Genomic DNA, 13,921 nt, shown 5'->3' on the forward strand with positions numbered 1-13,921 from the left:
ATGCCAGCCACCCCAACCATTTCAGCATGCGCCAACCACCTCTACCATTACAAGCCGCACCGGTCACCCCAACCACAAAAACCCGCGCTGGCCACCCCAAACACTAGAGCCTGCGTTGGCAGCTCCAACCCCTACAGCCTGCACCTCCCGCTCCAACCACATCAGCCCGCGCCAGCTGCCCCAACCGTACAGCCCGCACTGCCTGCCCTAACCACTTCAGCCCGCACTGGCTGCCCCAACCGCTGCAGCCCCAACCGCTGCAGCCCCCGCCGGCCACCCCACAGTGTGGGGACTGATTTCGGGCTGTTGGGAGAGTGGGGCAGCAGGATCAGTGTGGGGATGTCGTCGTGCTGATAGCCCGCGCCGGCTGTCCCAAGTCTGACAGTCAGCCATCCCAAATCTGACATCCCGAAGGGAAAGGAGCCGAAGTGTGCTCAGAGGCACATCGGGTGCAGCTGTCCCTTCATGTGGTCAGCACTGCGCTTTTAGTGCTGCCACCTGAACGATAATTCAAAGGGATGCTTCCTCTACTTCAGGCGCATCCTTAACGGAGTATGCACCTGAAGAAGCCTTTTGATTTCTGATGATCGTGAACAAGGTGAATGTAGGAGAAGGGCTGGCAGGTTTCAGAAATGTTTGTGCGGATGGATATTGAGGCTCTGATCAAGAAAAAAGAAGGGTTACCTTAAATTTAACCTGCCAGGATCAACAAATCCCCTAATGAGTATGGGGAATAAAGGATATGCTTAAGAGGGAAATTGGAAAAAGAAATAAAACATGAAATTCTGCAAACACTGAAATTCACAGATAGGATGGGGAATCAGAAAAAGAAGACATGGGATGGAACTGGAAGGCAGGATAAAGAAAAACCCCAAGGGATGTGACATGTACAACAAACATATTAATGTATATATGTACCAAGTAAAAGGATGGCCAGGGAGAGAATTGTCCCCACTATAGATCAACTTTGTGTGGAACCACAGGATAAAGGGGGGATTTTGAATGAATATTTCTCATCGGGCTTTGGAGGAGATCGTGGAAGGCAAGTAATTGGAGAAAATTAATTGCAATGTCCTGGACTACATAAGAAGCACCAGGGAGGAGATTTTGGCAGTCTTGAAGCACATTAAATTGGACAAATCTGCAGAGTCTGGTGAAAGGCATCCTTTTATCTCATGGGAAGCTGGGGATGAGATTACAGAGGCCTGTGCTGAGATATTTACATCACCATTTGGCCACAAGTGAACAGCCAAAGGATTAGAGGATGGCGAGTGTTGGGCTGTTAGTTAAAAAAGGCAGCAAGGCCAATCCAGTGAGCTTAATGTCAATAGTTGGAAAATGGCTGGGGTGGGGGGGGGGGAATTCCAAGGACAGGATCAACTAAAATTTGGATAGACAGGGCTGATTGGAGATCGTCAGCATGACTTGTGTATGGGAGATTGAGTTTCATAACTCTATTTGTTCCTTAGTTTTTGAAGAGGTGACAAAGAGGATGGCTGAGGGCAGGGAAGTAGATGTTGCAAATATGGATTTCAGCAAAGTCTAGACAAATTCTCTCATGTAAATTTGTTTTGAAGGTTGGACTATTTGGGATTCACATGAGCTGGCCCATGGGGTTCACAATTGGCTTCGTGGACATCAAATGATGAGTAAATTTGCAGATGACACCAAAATTGGTGGTGCAGTGCACAGTGAAGAAGGAAATATAGATCAGTTGGAAAGCTAGGCCAAGGGGTGGAGAATGGAATTTAACAAGTGTGAGGTGTTGCAATTTGATAAGTCAAACCAAGATAGGACTTACATGGTGAATGATAAGGCCCTAGAGAATGTTTTAGAACAAGGTCAGCCAGGGATAAAGATACATAGTTCCCTGAAAATGGCAATACAAGTGAATAAGGAGGTTAAGAGGGTATTTGGCATGCTTGCCTACATTGGGCAAGATATAGAGTACATCATGATTCAGCTAGATAAGGCATTAGTAACATCCCACCGAGTACTTCATCCAGCTATTGGAAGAACATCAATAAAATGGGAGGGTGCGGAGAATATTCACCCAGATTTTGCCAGGACTAAAGGTCTTGGATTGTAGAGAGAGGTTAGATCAGTTGGATATTTATTGCCTAGAGTTTAGGAGGCTATAGGGTGATCTCATAAACCTGTATAAAATCATGAGGGAGAAAGCTAAAGTGGAATGCTCACAGTTTTCTTCCCAGGGCAGATGATTCTGGAACTAAAAGACAATGCTGGAGAAACTCTGCTGGTCAAACATTGTACTTTATGTAGCAAAGATAAAGATACAAAGCCAATGTTTCGGGCTTGAGCCCTTCATCAAGGTATTATGACAGGTTTAAGATGCCAGGGGAAAGGTTTAAGAGGGACCCGAGAGGCAACATTTTAACTCCTGAGGGCAATTCATTTCTGCTAGAGGGAACCATAGAAGTGAAAACTATTACAACATTCAAGACATTTGGAAACATCTATGGATAGGAAGGGCTTAGAAGGATATGGATCAAAAGCAGACATATGGGACTAGCCCCGAGTACCATCTCGAGTGGCATGGAGAAGTTGGGCTGAGGGGTCTAGTCTATGCTGTATGTCTTGATGACTCTGTGAACAATAGTTCCAGACTGACCTTTGTGCTCACCATAACAGCTAATTCACTAATCTAATTACTGCTTTTAACAATACTATTGCTTTGAATCCATCCTGTAACTTGCTTCTTGCCTCTAACCTGTTAAAAAGAAATACTTTCCAGAGGTTTTATAAATTTAATATATATTATTCTGCCACACTTTTTTTGATCTTCTAACTTCTAGGCCTTATTTAAAGGTTGGTGTAATATCTCTTAGACAGTATGTTTACTCGATTAATTTTGGTGTTCATTTGATGATAGATTCCATTATCATTTTTTCTATCTGTGTGCAATAACTGTCCACAGGTCAATCTTGCATCTCTTTTTTCTTAATGTAGACATTTCATTAGCTATCTGATAGAATCATCCTATTTTAACATGGTATATTGGAGGGATGGTTAAACTGCAACTTGTGAGCCATGCGCGGCTTTTTGACATGTAATGTGTGGCCCATGAAAATACGTTGGCTGGTGGAGATACCAGGGCTCCAGGACACCTGAATCCCTTCAACCAGATCAGGGGATCCTGAGGTGATCACAGTCCAGGCTGCATGACAAGGAGAGGGAAGAGGGAAGGGGCACTGGAGAAGAGTGGGTCCCTGCAGAAGCTGGGACACACCACAGCAGTGTGTGGTGTTTGTTGTAGGAAGGTCGGCCAAAGATGAGGTTCCTTGGAAGGGAGCTGCCAAGTGGTCAGGGATCAACCAGGAGAGTACCGATGAGGAATGACCTGCCCCAGAGCTAGGGTGTCTGTCAAAGCACTCTGACAGAGAGGAATCAAGATGATGGAGATGGGGAGGAGAGGTTGGAGGGGATCTCCAATGAGAACCTCATCCCAGCACCAAGCCAGGACAAAGCTGAAGCTGGCAGCAGCAGTGAAGGTCCTGTTAATGGGCACAGGCAAGCCCTGGTCTCACTGAATAGAGTCAGATCCAGGCTACGCAGAGGTTAGACTACTCCATACCCTACCCTCCAGTCCCAGTAGCCACTACCCCCATCTCCCTGTCAACTGGGAAGAGGAGAGCAAAGGGTGGGACGGGGAGGAGCAGAGCTGTGGGTCCCCTGGCTTCGCCCTTCTGCATGAGGCAGATTTGCATCGGGTTGATTCCCGCATTTTGTGCTCAGCTGTGGATGTTGCAATAGTGCAGAGACCAGTGGCAGTAGTGTTCCTATAAAGGAACGCATCAGAAACAGGAGTGGTAATCACCCATCCCGCCCGTTGAACCTGCTCCCACATTTAGTGAGATCACAGCTAATCTGGCTGTGGACCCAGCTCCGCCTTTCCCACATAACCCTTAATTCCCCTACGATGCAAAAATCTATCTTACTCTACCTTAAATATATTTAATGAGGCTGCCTCTTCTGTTTCCTTGGGTGGAGATTTCCACAGAAAATCAGTCAGGATATTGAAAATATTTGGTATGTATATATGTACTTTTTGATTATTTTAATTAGTAGTTTTAAAACAACATACGTGAATAAATATCATTAACATTTATATAAAATTTTTGTTATAAAATATGCATGTAAGTAATAATGTGCATATAATTTTTTTTCATGTCTTGGTGGCTCTCAAACATCTAAAATTTATTGTATGTGGCTCTTACATTGAGGATGTTTGGCCATCCCTAGTGGGAAACTGGAAGATTGGGAAAACTTTAAGAGACAACAAGGGGTTACAAAGTGGGTAATAAGAAATGGGAAAAAGGATTATGAAAGTAAATTGGCACAAAATATAAAAACAGAAAGCAAAAAATTTTATAAATATATAAAATGGAAGAGGGTGGCCAGAGTTAACATAGGACCCTTGGAGGATGAGAAAGGAAAACTGGTAGTAAAAAATGAGGAAATGGCCGAGGCATTAAACAAATATTTTGTGTCAGTCTTCACGGTGGAAGACATGTCTAGCATGCCCAAGTGCGGAGTTAAGGATGCGAATGTTGGGGAGGGCCTTGATAAAATAGTTGTTACAAAGGAAGTAGTGATGGAGAAACTAATGGGTCTAAAGCCAGACAAATCACCTGGCCCTGATGATATGCATCCAAGGGTTCTGAAGGAAATGGCAGAAGTTATAGTTGATGCATTGGTGGTCATATACCAAAGTTCTTTGGATTCTGGGCAGGTCCCAGCAGACTGGAAGACAGCAAATGTCACGCCACTTTTTAAGAAGGGATGTAGGCAGAAGACTGGAAATTATCGGCCAATTAGCTTGACGTCTGTGGTTGGAAAAAATGCTTGAAGCCGTCATTAAAGATGAAATAGTGAAACTTTTGGATCGTAAAGGTTCAATCAGGCAGATGGAGCATGGTTTTAGAAAGGGAAGATCTTGTTTGACAAACTTGTTAGGATTCTTTGAGGATATAATGGATGCGGTGGATAGATGGGAACAGGTCGATGTTGTATATTTGGATTTCCAGAAAGCGTTTGATAAGGTGCTGCACAAGAGACTTATCAGTAAGTTACAGGAAAGTGGAGTCCGGGGAAGTATTTTGGCCTGGATTGAAAATTGGTTGTCTGACAGGAGGCAGAGAGTCGGGATAAATGGGAGTTTTTCAGGTTGGCAGAGCGTGGTAAGTGGGGTGCCACAGGGGTCAGTGTTAGGCCCACAACTGTTCATCATTTACAATGATGACTTGGAGGAGGGGACAAAATGTGGTGTAGCCAAGTTTGCGGATGACACCAAATTGAATTTTAATGAGAATGTGGAGAGTCTGCAGAGGGATATAGTTAAGCTGGATAAGTGGGCAAAGGTCTGGCAGATGGAGTACAATGTTAGTAAGTGTGAGGTTATCCACTTTGGTAAGAAAAATAAAAGAGCTGAATATTATTTAAAGGGTGAAAAACTACAGCATGCTGTTGTGCAGAGGGACTTGGGAGTGCTTGTGCATGAATCGCATAAAGTTAGGTTGCAGGTGCAGCAGGTTATTAAGAGGGCAAATGGAATGTTGGCCTTCATCACTAGAGGAATTGAATTCAGGAGTAGGGAGGTAATGTTGCAACTGTATAAGGTACTGGTGAGACCGCACCTGGAGTACTGTGTCCAGTTCTGGTCTCCATATTTGAGGAAGGATATACTGGCTTTGGAGACGGTCCAGAAGAGGTTTACTAGGTTGATCCCTGGGATGAAGGGGTTGACTTATGATGAAAGATTAAATCATCTTGGATTGTATTCGCTCGAGTTCAGAAGAATGAGAGGAGATCTTATAGATACATATAGGACTATGAAGGATAGATGTAGGAAGGTTTTTTGAGCTGGCCGGGGAAACTAAAACGAGAGGACACAGTCTCAAGATTCGGGTGAGTAGATTTAGGACAGAGATGAGGAAAAATAGTTTTTCCCAGAGAGTAGTGAATGTTTGGAATTCTCTAACCAAGGAAGTGGTTGAGGCTGCCTCATTAATCATATTTAAAATTTAGTTAGATAAATTTTTACATGATAGAGGAATTAGAGGATATGGGAGAAGGCAGGTACGTGGAGTTAGGTCATAAATTAGATCAGCCATGATCGTATTGAATGGCGGAGCAGGCTCGATGGGCCATTTTTGGCCTACTCCTGTTCCTACTTCCTATGTTCCTTTGTTCCAATATAACCATATAACAATATCTTCGAAAACAGATGATACGAAGATAGGTGGAGGGACAGGTAATGATGAAGAAACAGAGGCTACGGAGAGACTTGGATAGATTAGGAGAATGAGTAGATAAATGGTAAATCAAATACAATTTTGGAAAGTGTATGGTCATGCACTTTGGTAGCAGGAATAAAAGGACAATCATTTGAATGAGGAGAACTTTCAAAATTCGGAGGTGCAAAGGGACTTGTGAGTCCTCATGCAGAATACCCAAATTTTAACCTCCAGATTGAATTTGTGGTGAAGAAGGCAAATGTAATCCTGGCATTAATATCTAGAGAAATAGATTATAAGAGCAGGTTGTGATGATGAGACTTTACAAGTAGAAGGTACAGTTTGGGGTTCCTAAATTAAGAAAGGGTGTGCTGCATTGGAGAGGGTTCAGAGAATAATTCTTGGAATGAAATGATTAGTATATGAGAAACTCCTTGGAATTCAGAAAAATGAGGGGAGACCTCATGGAAGCATTTCAAATGTTGAAAAGCCTGGACAGAGTAAACATAGCAAAGTTGTTTCCCATGGAAAGGGAGACAAGGACAAAAGGGCACAATGTCAGAATTAAAGGACACCCATTTAAAAAAAGATGTGATGGGAATTGGGGGGGGTGGGGGGTTCTTTTAGCCAGAGAATGATGAACCTTTGGAATTAGTTTCTATTTGTAGCTGTGGAGGCCAAGTCACTGGGTATATTCAAGGCAGAAATTGATAGGGATCTGAATAGTCAGGGTATCAAAGGTTATGGGGAGAAGGCAGGGGAGTGGGACTGAGTGGGTGAATGGATTAGCTCATGATGGAATGGTGGGGTGGACTCAATGAGCTGAATGCTTACCTCCAGTTTCTGCTCTGACATCTAATACTGTATACGATAATACGATCCAACGATACCAGGAGATTTTATATCTCCAATTAAACAACTGCTCGGTTACCTTTCTTCTTAGTTATTTCCCTTGTATTTTGAATGAATTTAAATGCTTTTTTTTGATCTTCCTTATTCATTCTGTCAGTGTAGACGACAACTGTTAGGGTGATATTGTAGGTGTGACATGCTAATACTTTTCCATTGAAATCCACTTGTAAAATTCAATTCTTTTGATGTAGCTGGAGCAGAAATTCAAAAGCAGTGTTCAATGCATTTAAAGCATACAATGAGATGATTCTCATCTTTTATTTCATTCCAAATAGATTCTGTTTCCTACCTTGAGCCAGTTATTACATTCATTATCTTTTCCTGTGGGAGAATAAAGGGGAGAATATTCATTATTTCTGGAGAAGAGTCCAGTGATTCATGTTAAAATTACTCTGATTGCAGCCCAAGACCCAAACAGGCATTATCATACATTGTCAAAGGCCTACTGATTCGTTCACTCTGAAAGGCAAAGAAAGATAATCTTAACGTTGAAATGTGTGCTTGTTATTTATAATGATGGACAGGTGTCATTTGATCCATTTACCATGAAGAGGGCTTGACATTCAACTATAGTTTACTTAACACATATGTACATTGCAGGGAAGGATCATAGGTCACATGTGACTTACATTTGCCAGTGAAGTCATTACAATTCATTTGCACAGGGGGAGACTGAGTGCTCGTGCAAGCTCTCACCACATTTTCTTGGATTCCTTCTCATGGAATTTTCCTACTCAGATTTTTTTTAAAAATTCTTCATTATAGAACTTGGACATTATTGTAAGTTCCATCGTTAATTATACTGAGTGGAAGCCATCGCCAAGGCCATATATGTTTTAAACTAAAGTTGTGTTTAGACCAATCCATGTATGGATGGAAAGGTTTTCATCCCAATAATTCAACTTCATTATGGTCACTTTTAGTGATACCAGTTTATTAATTCCAGATTTTATTCAATGGAATTCAAATTCTCTAGTGGGAATTGAACTCAGGTGTTCTGGATTATGATGTTAGTAATATAATCACAGTTTTGCCAAGCCATGCAGACATCTGGTGCATCCCTGCTCTAACTTCAACCAATAAGATGGAGAATGCAGACTCCTTGAGGTTGCAGTCTCCCTCCTTTGTTCCCTTTGGCATTAGTGAGGTGCTGACCCTTACTAGCTGAAGTTAGCCCAATAAATGGTGGTGGAATGCAGCTACCCACTTCCATACTTCCCAAATCTCACAGAATTCCAACACCTTCCTCTCATCCTCAACCTAAATCACGTCCATCTCATGAATATTCACTCTACGTACCCAGGTGCATTGGCATGGTAATAATTTCAGCAGAAGAAGTTGAAGTAAATACTTTTTCAGATACCTGAGGAAGTTTGGCACGTCCTTGGGGGTCTCTTACCAATTTTTAAAGATGCAGCAAAGAAAGTTTCCGGTCCGAATCATACGGCTTGATACAAGAACTACTCTGCCATCTGGACATCAAGGGCATTGACATCAGCCTATAGACGGTAGCTCCACCTTCAACACAATAGTACCAAACAAGCTCATTTCCAAACTACAAGACCTTGAACTCAGTGAAGATTGAAGACAGAACCTCATCTGTGATCATCTTCAACATTGAGGCCCCACAAGGCTGTGTACTCAGTCCCCTAATATATTCCCTCTACTCTCACAATTGTGTGGCCTAACACCACTCCAACTACATCTATAAATGAACAGATGACAATACTATCATAGGCAGGATCTTGGAGTATAGAAGGGAAATAGAGGGACTATTGGCTTGGTCAAGCACACAATGTCTCCCTTCAATGAAAGCAAGACCCAATAGCTGGTTATAGATTCCAGAAGAGGCATGGACCTCACTGCCCAGTCTGCATCAATGATGCTAAGAAGGAGATAGTAGAAAACTTTAGTTCAAGTTCATTTATCATCTGACTGTACATACACAACCAGTAAAAACAGCCTTTATTCAGACCACGGTGCACACACATACATACGCAATACACAGCACATAATAATCACTTATATACATGAAGATATAATTTAAAATAAATATATAAAAGTACCTTGGAATGATCTACCTGGTTATAGGATTCTGTTCATTTAAGATCCCAAGTGAAACATCTTCGGTGATTTGTCCTGGTTCACCCGCATTGATGCAATATCAAGAAAATGCACTAATGTCAGAAGCCTAAGGAAGTTTGGCATGTCACCGACATTGCTTGACAAATTCTACTAGTGCCATCATTGGGAGCATCTTAAATAGGGCATATTACTGCATAGTATGGGAAGTGTTCCACCCAAGATCGCAAAAATCTGCAGAGAGCTGCGAACATGGCTCATGCATAGACTCCAAGTGTAAATGAAAAGAAGTCTCACCTCCTCCTGGCCACACTCGCTTCACCTCCCTCCTGTCCTGAAGAGTATAAGTTCACATTCCACCTGATTCAAAGACAGATTCATTCCCACTGCCATCAGATGATTGAATGAACCTTGAGACAGTAAATCTTTGTCCTTGCTCTGTACCAACTGATCTCTCTCTCTCTGCCCCTCTACTCTTCTGTACGGTGTCTTACTTGTACTGATCATGAGATTTCTAATTGGACTGCCTGCAAAACAAACTTGTACACTGCATTTTAAACCACATAATAGACACCAACCTGACGAGGCATCTTAGCCGTCACAATGTTCTTGCTGATAATCACCATGCATTGAGGAAACATAGATCATGCAAGTCCCAGCTTATCTTGACACCAGAAAGGGCCTGGCCAAAAACTTTGATAACAATGTCACCACTGATTTAGCAGTGCTTGACTTCTCCAAAGCATTTGATGTCATTCCCCACCTGAGATTCCTTCAGAAGCTCAACTACTATATAGTACAGTTGGTAGTGTAGCAATACAGTGCTACTATAAAAAGAAGGCTACAGGGTATTGTCCTGAAGAAATAAGTGCAGGAGATAATATTAATGTGAAACATACAGTTGAACAGGTCAAAGCATCATCTTATACCAATGAGAGATCCACTAAAGAGTCTGATAACAGAGTAAAAGATGTTTTCCTTGAATCTGGAAGTGTGTTTTTAAACTCATGTAGCTTATCCCCAATGGAGGAGTAGAAGAGTATGTAGCCTGGGTTGGGATATGCAGTTGCTTATGGTTCATGTTTATTATCACATGTACCAAGATTGGTTCTTGGTTCTTGATCCTCCAACATATTCTGTATGGAATTTAAACTGGAGTTTGGGGAGGGTGGGCTTAAGGAGGAGATTTTTGAAGAAGAACTGTTTTAAATTTAATTGGGTCTGGTTGCGTGAGTGTGGTAGGGTGAAGATTATTCCAGCCTTTAATTGTACGGGGGAAGAATGAATCGCTGTACACATCTGTCTTGGAAGATACACTACAAATTGGGTTGCATGCCCTTGTTTGCTCCTAGCAGGCTTGGGTTCAGTGTAGGATTGGTCGTCTATATTGAACTGGCAGTTTAGCATTTTGCACTCCACGTCTATTTTGGAGAGAGCTCCACTTTAATGAATCCAAGAGCTTTGTACACTCTCTTCTCTTCCATATGTATTTGTGACTGTATGTCCCTGTGTTACTTGGGAGGCTTCTTAACCTTCTCTGGGTTTGGTTTTACCCCATCAGGAGTGTACACAATTCCGAAGAATAGGCATTCCTTCTCTTTTATGATGCATTTGTTTGCATTAAGTTTAATTCCAGCTCCTCTTGTTTTCTCCATGGACTCATTTGGATGAAGATCATGAGCTTTTCTATCTTTGCCAAAAACCTGGATGATCTCCGCAATGCCAACAGCACCTTTACACCCTCTGAAGGTCTCCTCCATCTTCTGTTGGAACACGTCCTGGCTCACCTTTAGGCCGAAAGGTTGTCGCAGGAACTTGTAATGACCAACTGGAGAATTGAACATTGTTAGTAGTGTTGATTCCTCATCTAGTTTACATTCCAGTATCCATTCTTAGCATCCAGCTTGCTGAAGATTTGGATCCTGTTAGTTCTGCTGTGATGTCTTCTAGTGTCGGTGTTGGGTAGTGACCCTTTTTTATTGATTGAGTTAAGTCTTCAGGGTTCAGATATATTCTCAAGCAGCCATTTGGTTTTTCTTTGACCTCTATGGAATTTACCACGTCAGTCAGCTCAGTCACTTTGTCTATGACTTGCATCCTTTCCATGTCCTTTAGTTCTTGCTCCAGCTTCTCCTTAAGTTCTAGTGGGACTTTCCTTGGGGCACGGATGACTGGTTTGCATTTTGGATCTATGGCGATGTGATATTCAAAGTCTCCAAAACATCCAACTGAATCATCAAAGCATTCCGGGAACATGCTCATGAGCTCAGCGTTATTTGTGACTGGATGTTGGTTCTCCAATGGAGTGTCTCTGTTGGTCCTTTTGGATATCTTCTTTGTCTGGATCTCATAATTGATAGAGATCAATTGCAACTCCAGACCTAGAATTGCTGGTCCATCTGCGTCTACCACGTAGAACGTACAGAAGATGTTCTTTCCTTTATGGCAGCCATTGATCTTAGCTCTCCCTAGCTGTTTGATCATGGGTTCACTATAGGCTGTTAATGTGACATTTGCTGTTTCCAATGCACTGTCTTTTGGATACCTTTTTATTATGTTCTCTGGGATTATCTGGCGATAGAGTTTGAATAGAAGGATATTGCTTTGCGATCCACTATCCTAGGCTTGTTCTGGATTGTCCTCTGTGTTTGGATCCTTGTGTGCAACTTGCTTCTTTCTTTCATCTCACCCGCCATCTCATGAAGGTGAATAAATTCTATGGCCAGTATCTGGGTGTTGGTGTCCTCATTGTTGTTTCCTTTTATGTGGTGGATCTTCTCCTTGTCTTTTTTCTTCACTGGTACTATTGTTTCTTCATACCAGACTTGCACATCTTTGCTCAGTGGTTTGCTTTATCACAGGCTCTACATTCAGAACTATATGCGAGGCATTTGTTTCAGTCATCGAAGGGGTGTTGTCTGCCACACTTCCTGCAGGTCTTGTGGGTTTGCATTTTCTGATTCTGTTCTTTATTGCATCAACCCTTCCTTCTCTTTGCTGTGGGTGGGTCTGCATAGATAGGGATTTCATTTGCATCCTCAAGTCTTCGAATGCTCTTGCTGTGTCTATAGCTTTGGACACCTTCAAGCTATCCTTCCCTACAAGAGTCTTTTATACTTTGGGATGGACACTCCCCCATATTAGTTGATCAACGAATCTTTCCTCTATACCCTTAAATCTGCATTTTGCAGCAACAAATTTTAGTCCAGCGAGGAAGTTATCAACAGTCTCTTCATTCACTTGCATTAAACCTTGAAATTCATAATGTTTAATTCTATGATTAGACCTGGGTTCAAGGTGAGAAGCAAACTTTGCGAATATCAGCACTGGATAATTTTTCTCCACCTCTGTAAGCTCCCAGCTTTTAAATAAGTCAAGGCCTCACTCCCCTGTCTAGAGAAGAATGCTGTTTCATTTTTAAAATAGCTTTTGAATGCTGAATTGTCAACAATGTCTTCTGCCTCCCCATCCATCACTGGGTGAACTGCTGTTGCTCCAACCATTTTGTTTAGGTAATTTTTTTCTCTTCTTCCTCTTCGTATTTCAGTGCGTAACAATCAATTGTATGGCTTTATTCTTGTTCTTTTATAACACTGCCACCACGTTATGTCTCTGCTTTACTTGGGAGGCTTCTTAAATAAATTAGAGATGCAAGATTCAATTAACAGAAGAGGCTTTACAGTGAGAAGGGTGTATTCTTACATGGTTACAAAATAGTTCACATTATCCTGACTATATAACAGTGACAAATTGGGCTGCCTGTCGCTTGACTCGTTTGATGGTAGTAGTGTTTTTGTTTATATATGTGTCCAATAGAGTTACAGTGCATTCTAAGTGTGGTCTGACGAGGGTGAGGAACAACTTCTCCTTGACAAAAGTTGAACAATGATGGAAGTTGCGTCTCAGAAAATCTAGGACACCTGTGGCCTTCACCCTTGTATGATACGTCTGGATTTTGATGTCAAGGTATTTGGTCTGTTTGGTTTCATCATGAGTGACACCCAGGATTTTGAATGATGTCTTGCCTGGTATTCTCCTTCTGGTGACATGCATGGCTTCGCATTTGGAAGGAGTGAACCGCATGCCCTATTTTTGTGACCATTCTACCATGTTATCAAGATCTTTTTGGACAACATCCTCATCATCAGCTAACTTAATTAGATGGTAAACCAAACAGTCGTCCACGAATAGTCTAGTGGTGCTTGTGACATTTCGTTGAATATCACTGATGTAGAGCAGTGATTCTCAAACTTTTTGGGCTGCTGCCCCCCCCCCCCCCCCCACTTAGCCTCCAGGCCACATCCTGAGTGCCCTGCTCCCATACAAGGGTGCTGAGGGGAGGGTTAGTGGCAGTGTCGAGGGGAGGTACTGGCAGCGCTCTGCAGGGTGGGGGTGTTAGTAGCGGCACAGAGTGGGGTGCAGGGGTAGTGGCAGTCTGAGCAGAGTGGTGGTTGGTTAGTGGGAGCACTGAGAGTGGGGTTAATGGTGGCGCTGAGAGGGATGTTGTTGGAAGTGCTGAGAGAGCATTGGTGGCGACACTGAGGGGGGTGGTGGATGTGGCATTGAAAGAGAGTGGTGGAGTATTGAGAGAGGTGGCCCTGAGAGGGGGATTGCTAGTAGTGATGAGAGGGGGAGTGGTGGCAGCACTGAGAGGGTGGAGGTGATGCTAG

The sequence above is a fragment of the Narcine bancroftii genome, chromosome 3 (assembly GCF_036971445.1).
Source record: "Narcine bancroftii isolate sNarBan1 chromosome 3, sNarBan1.hap1, whole genome shotgun sequence".
Lineage (NCBI taxonomy): Eukaryota > Metazoa > Chordata > Chondrichthyes > Torpediniformes > Narcinidae > Narcine > Narcine bancroftii.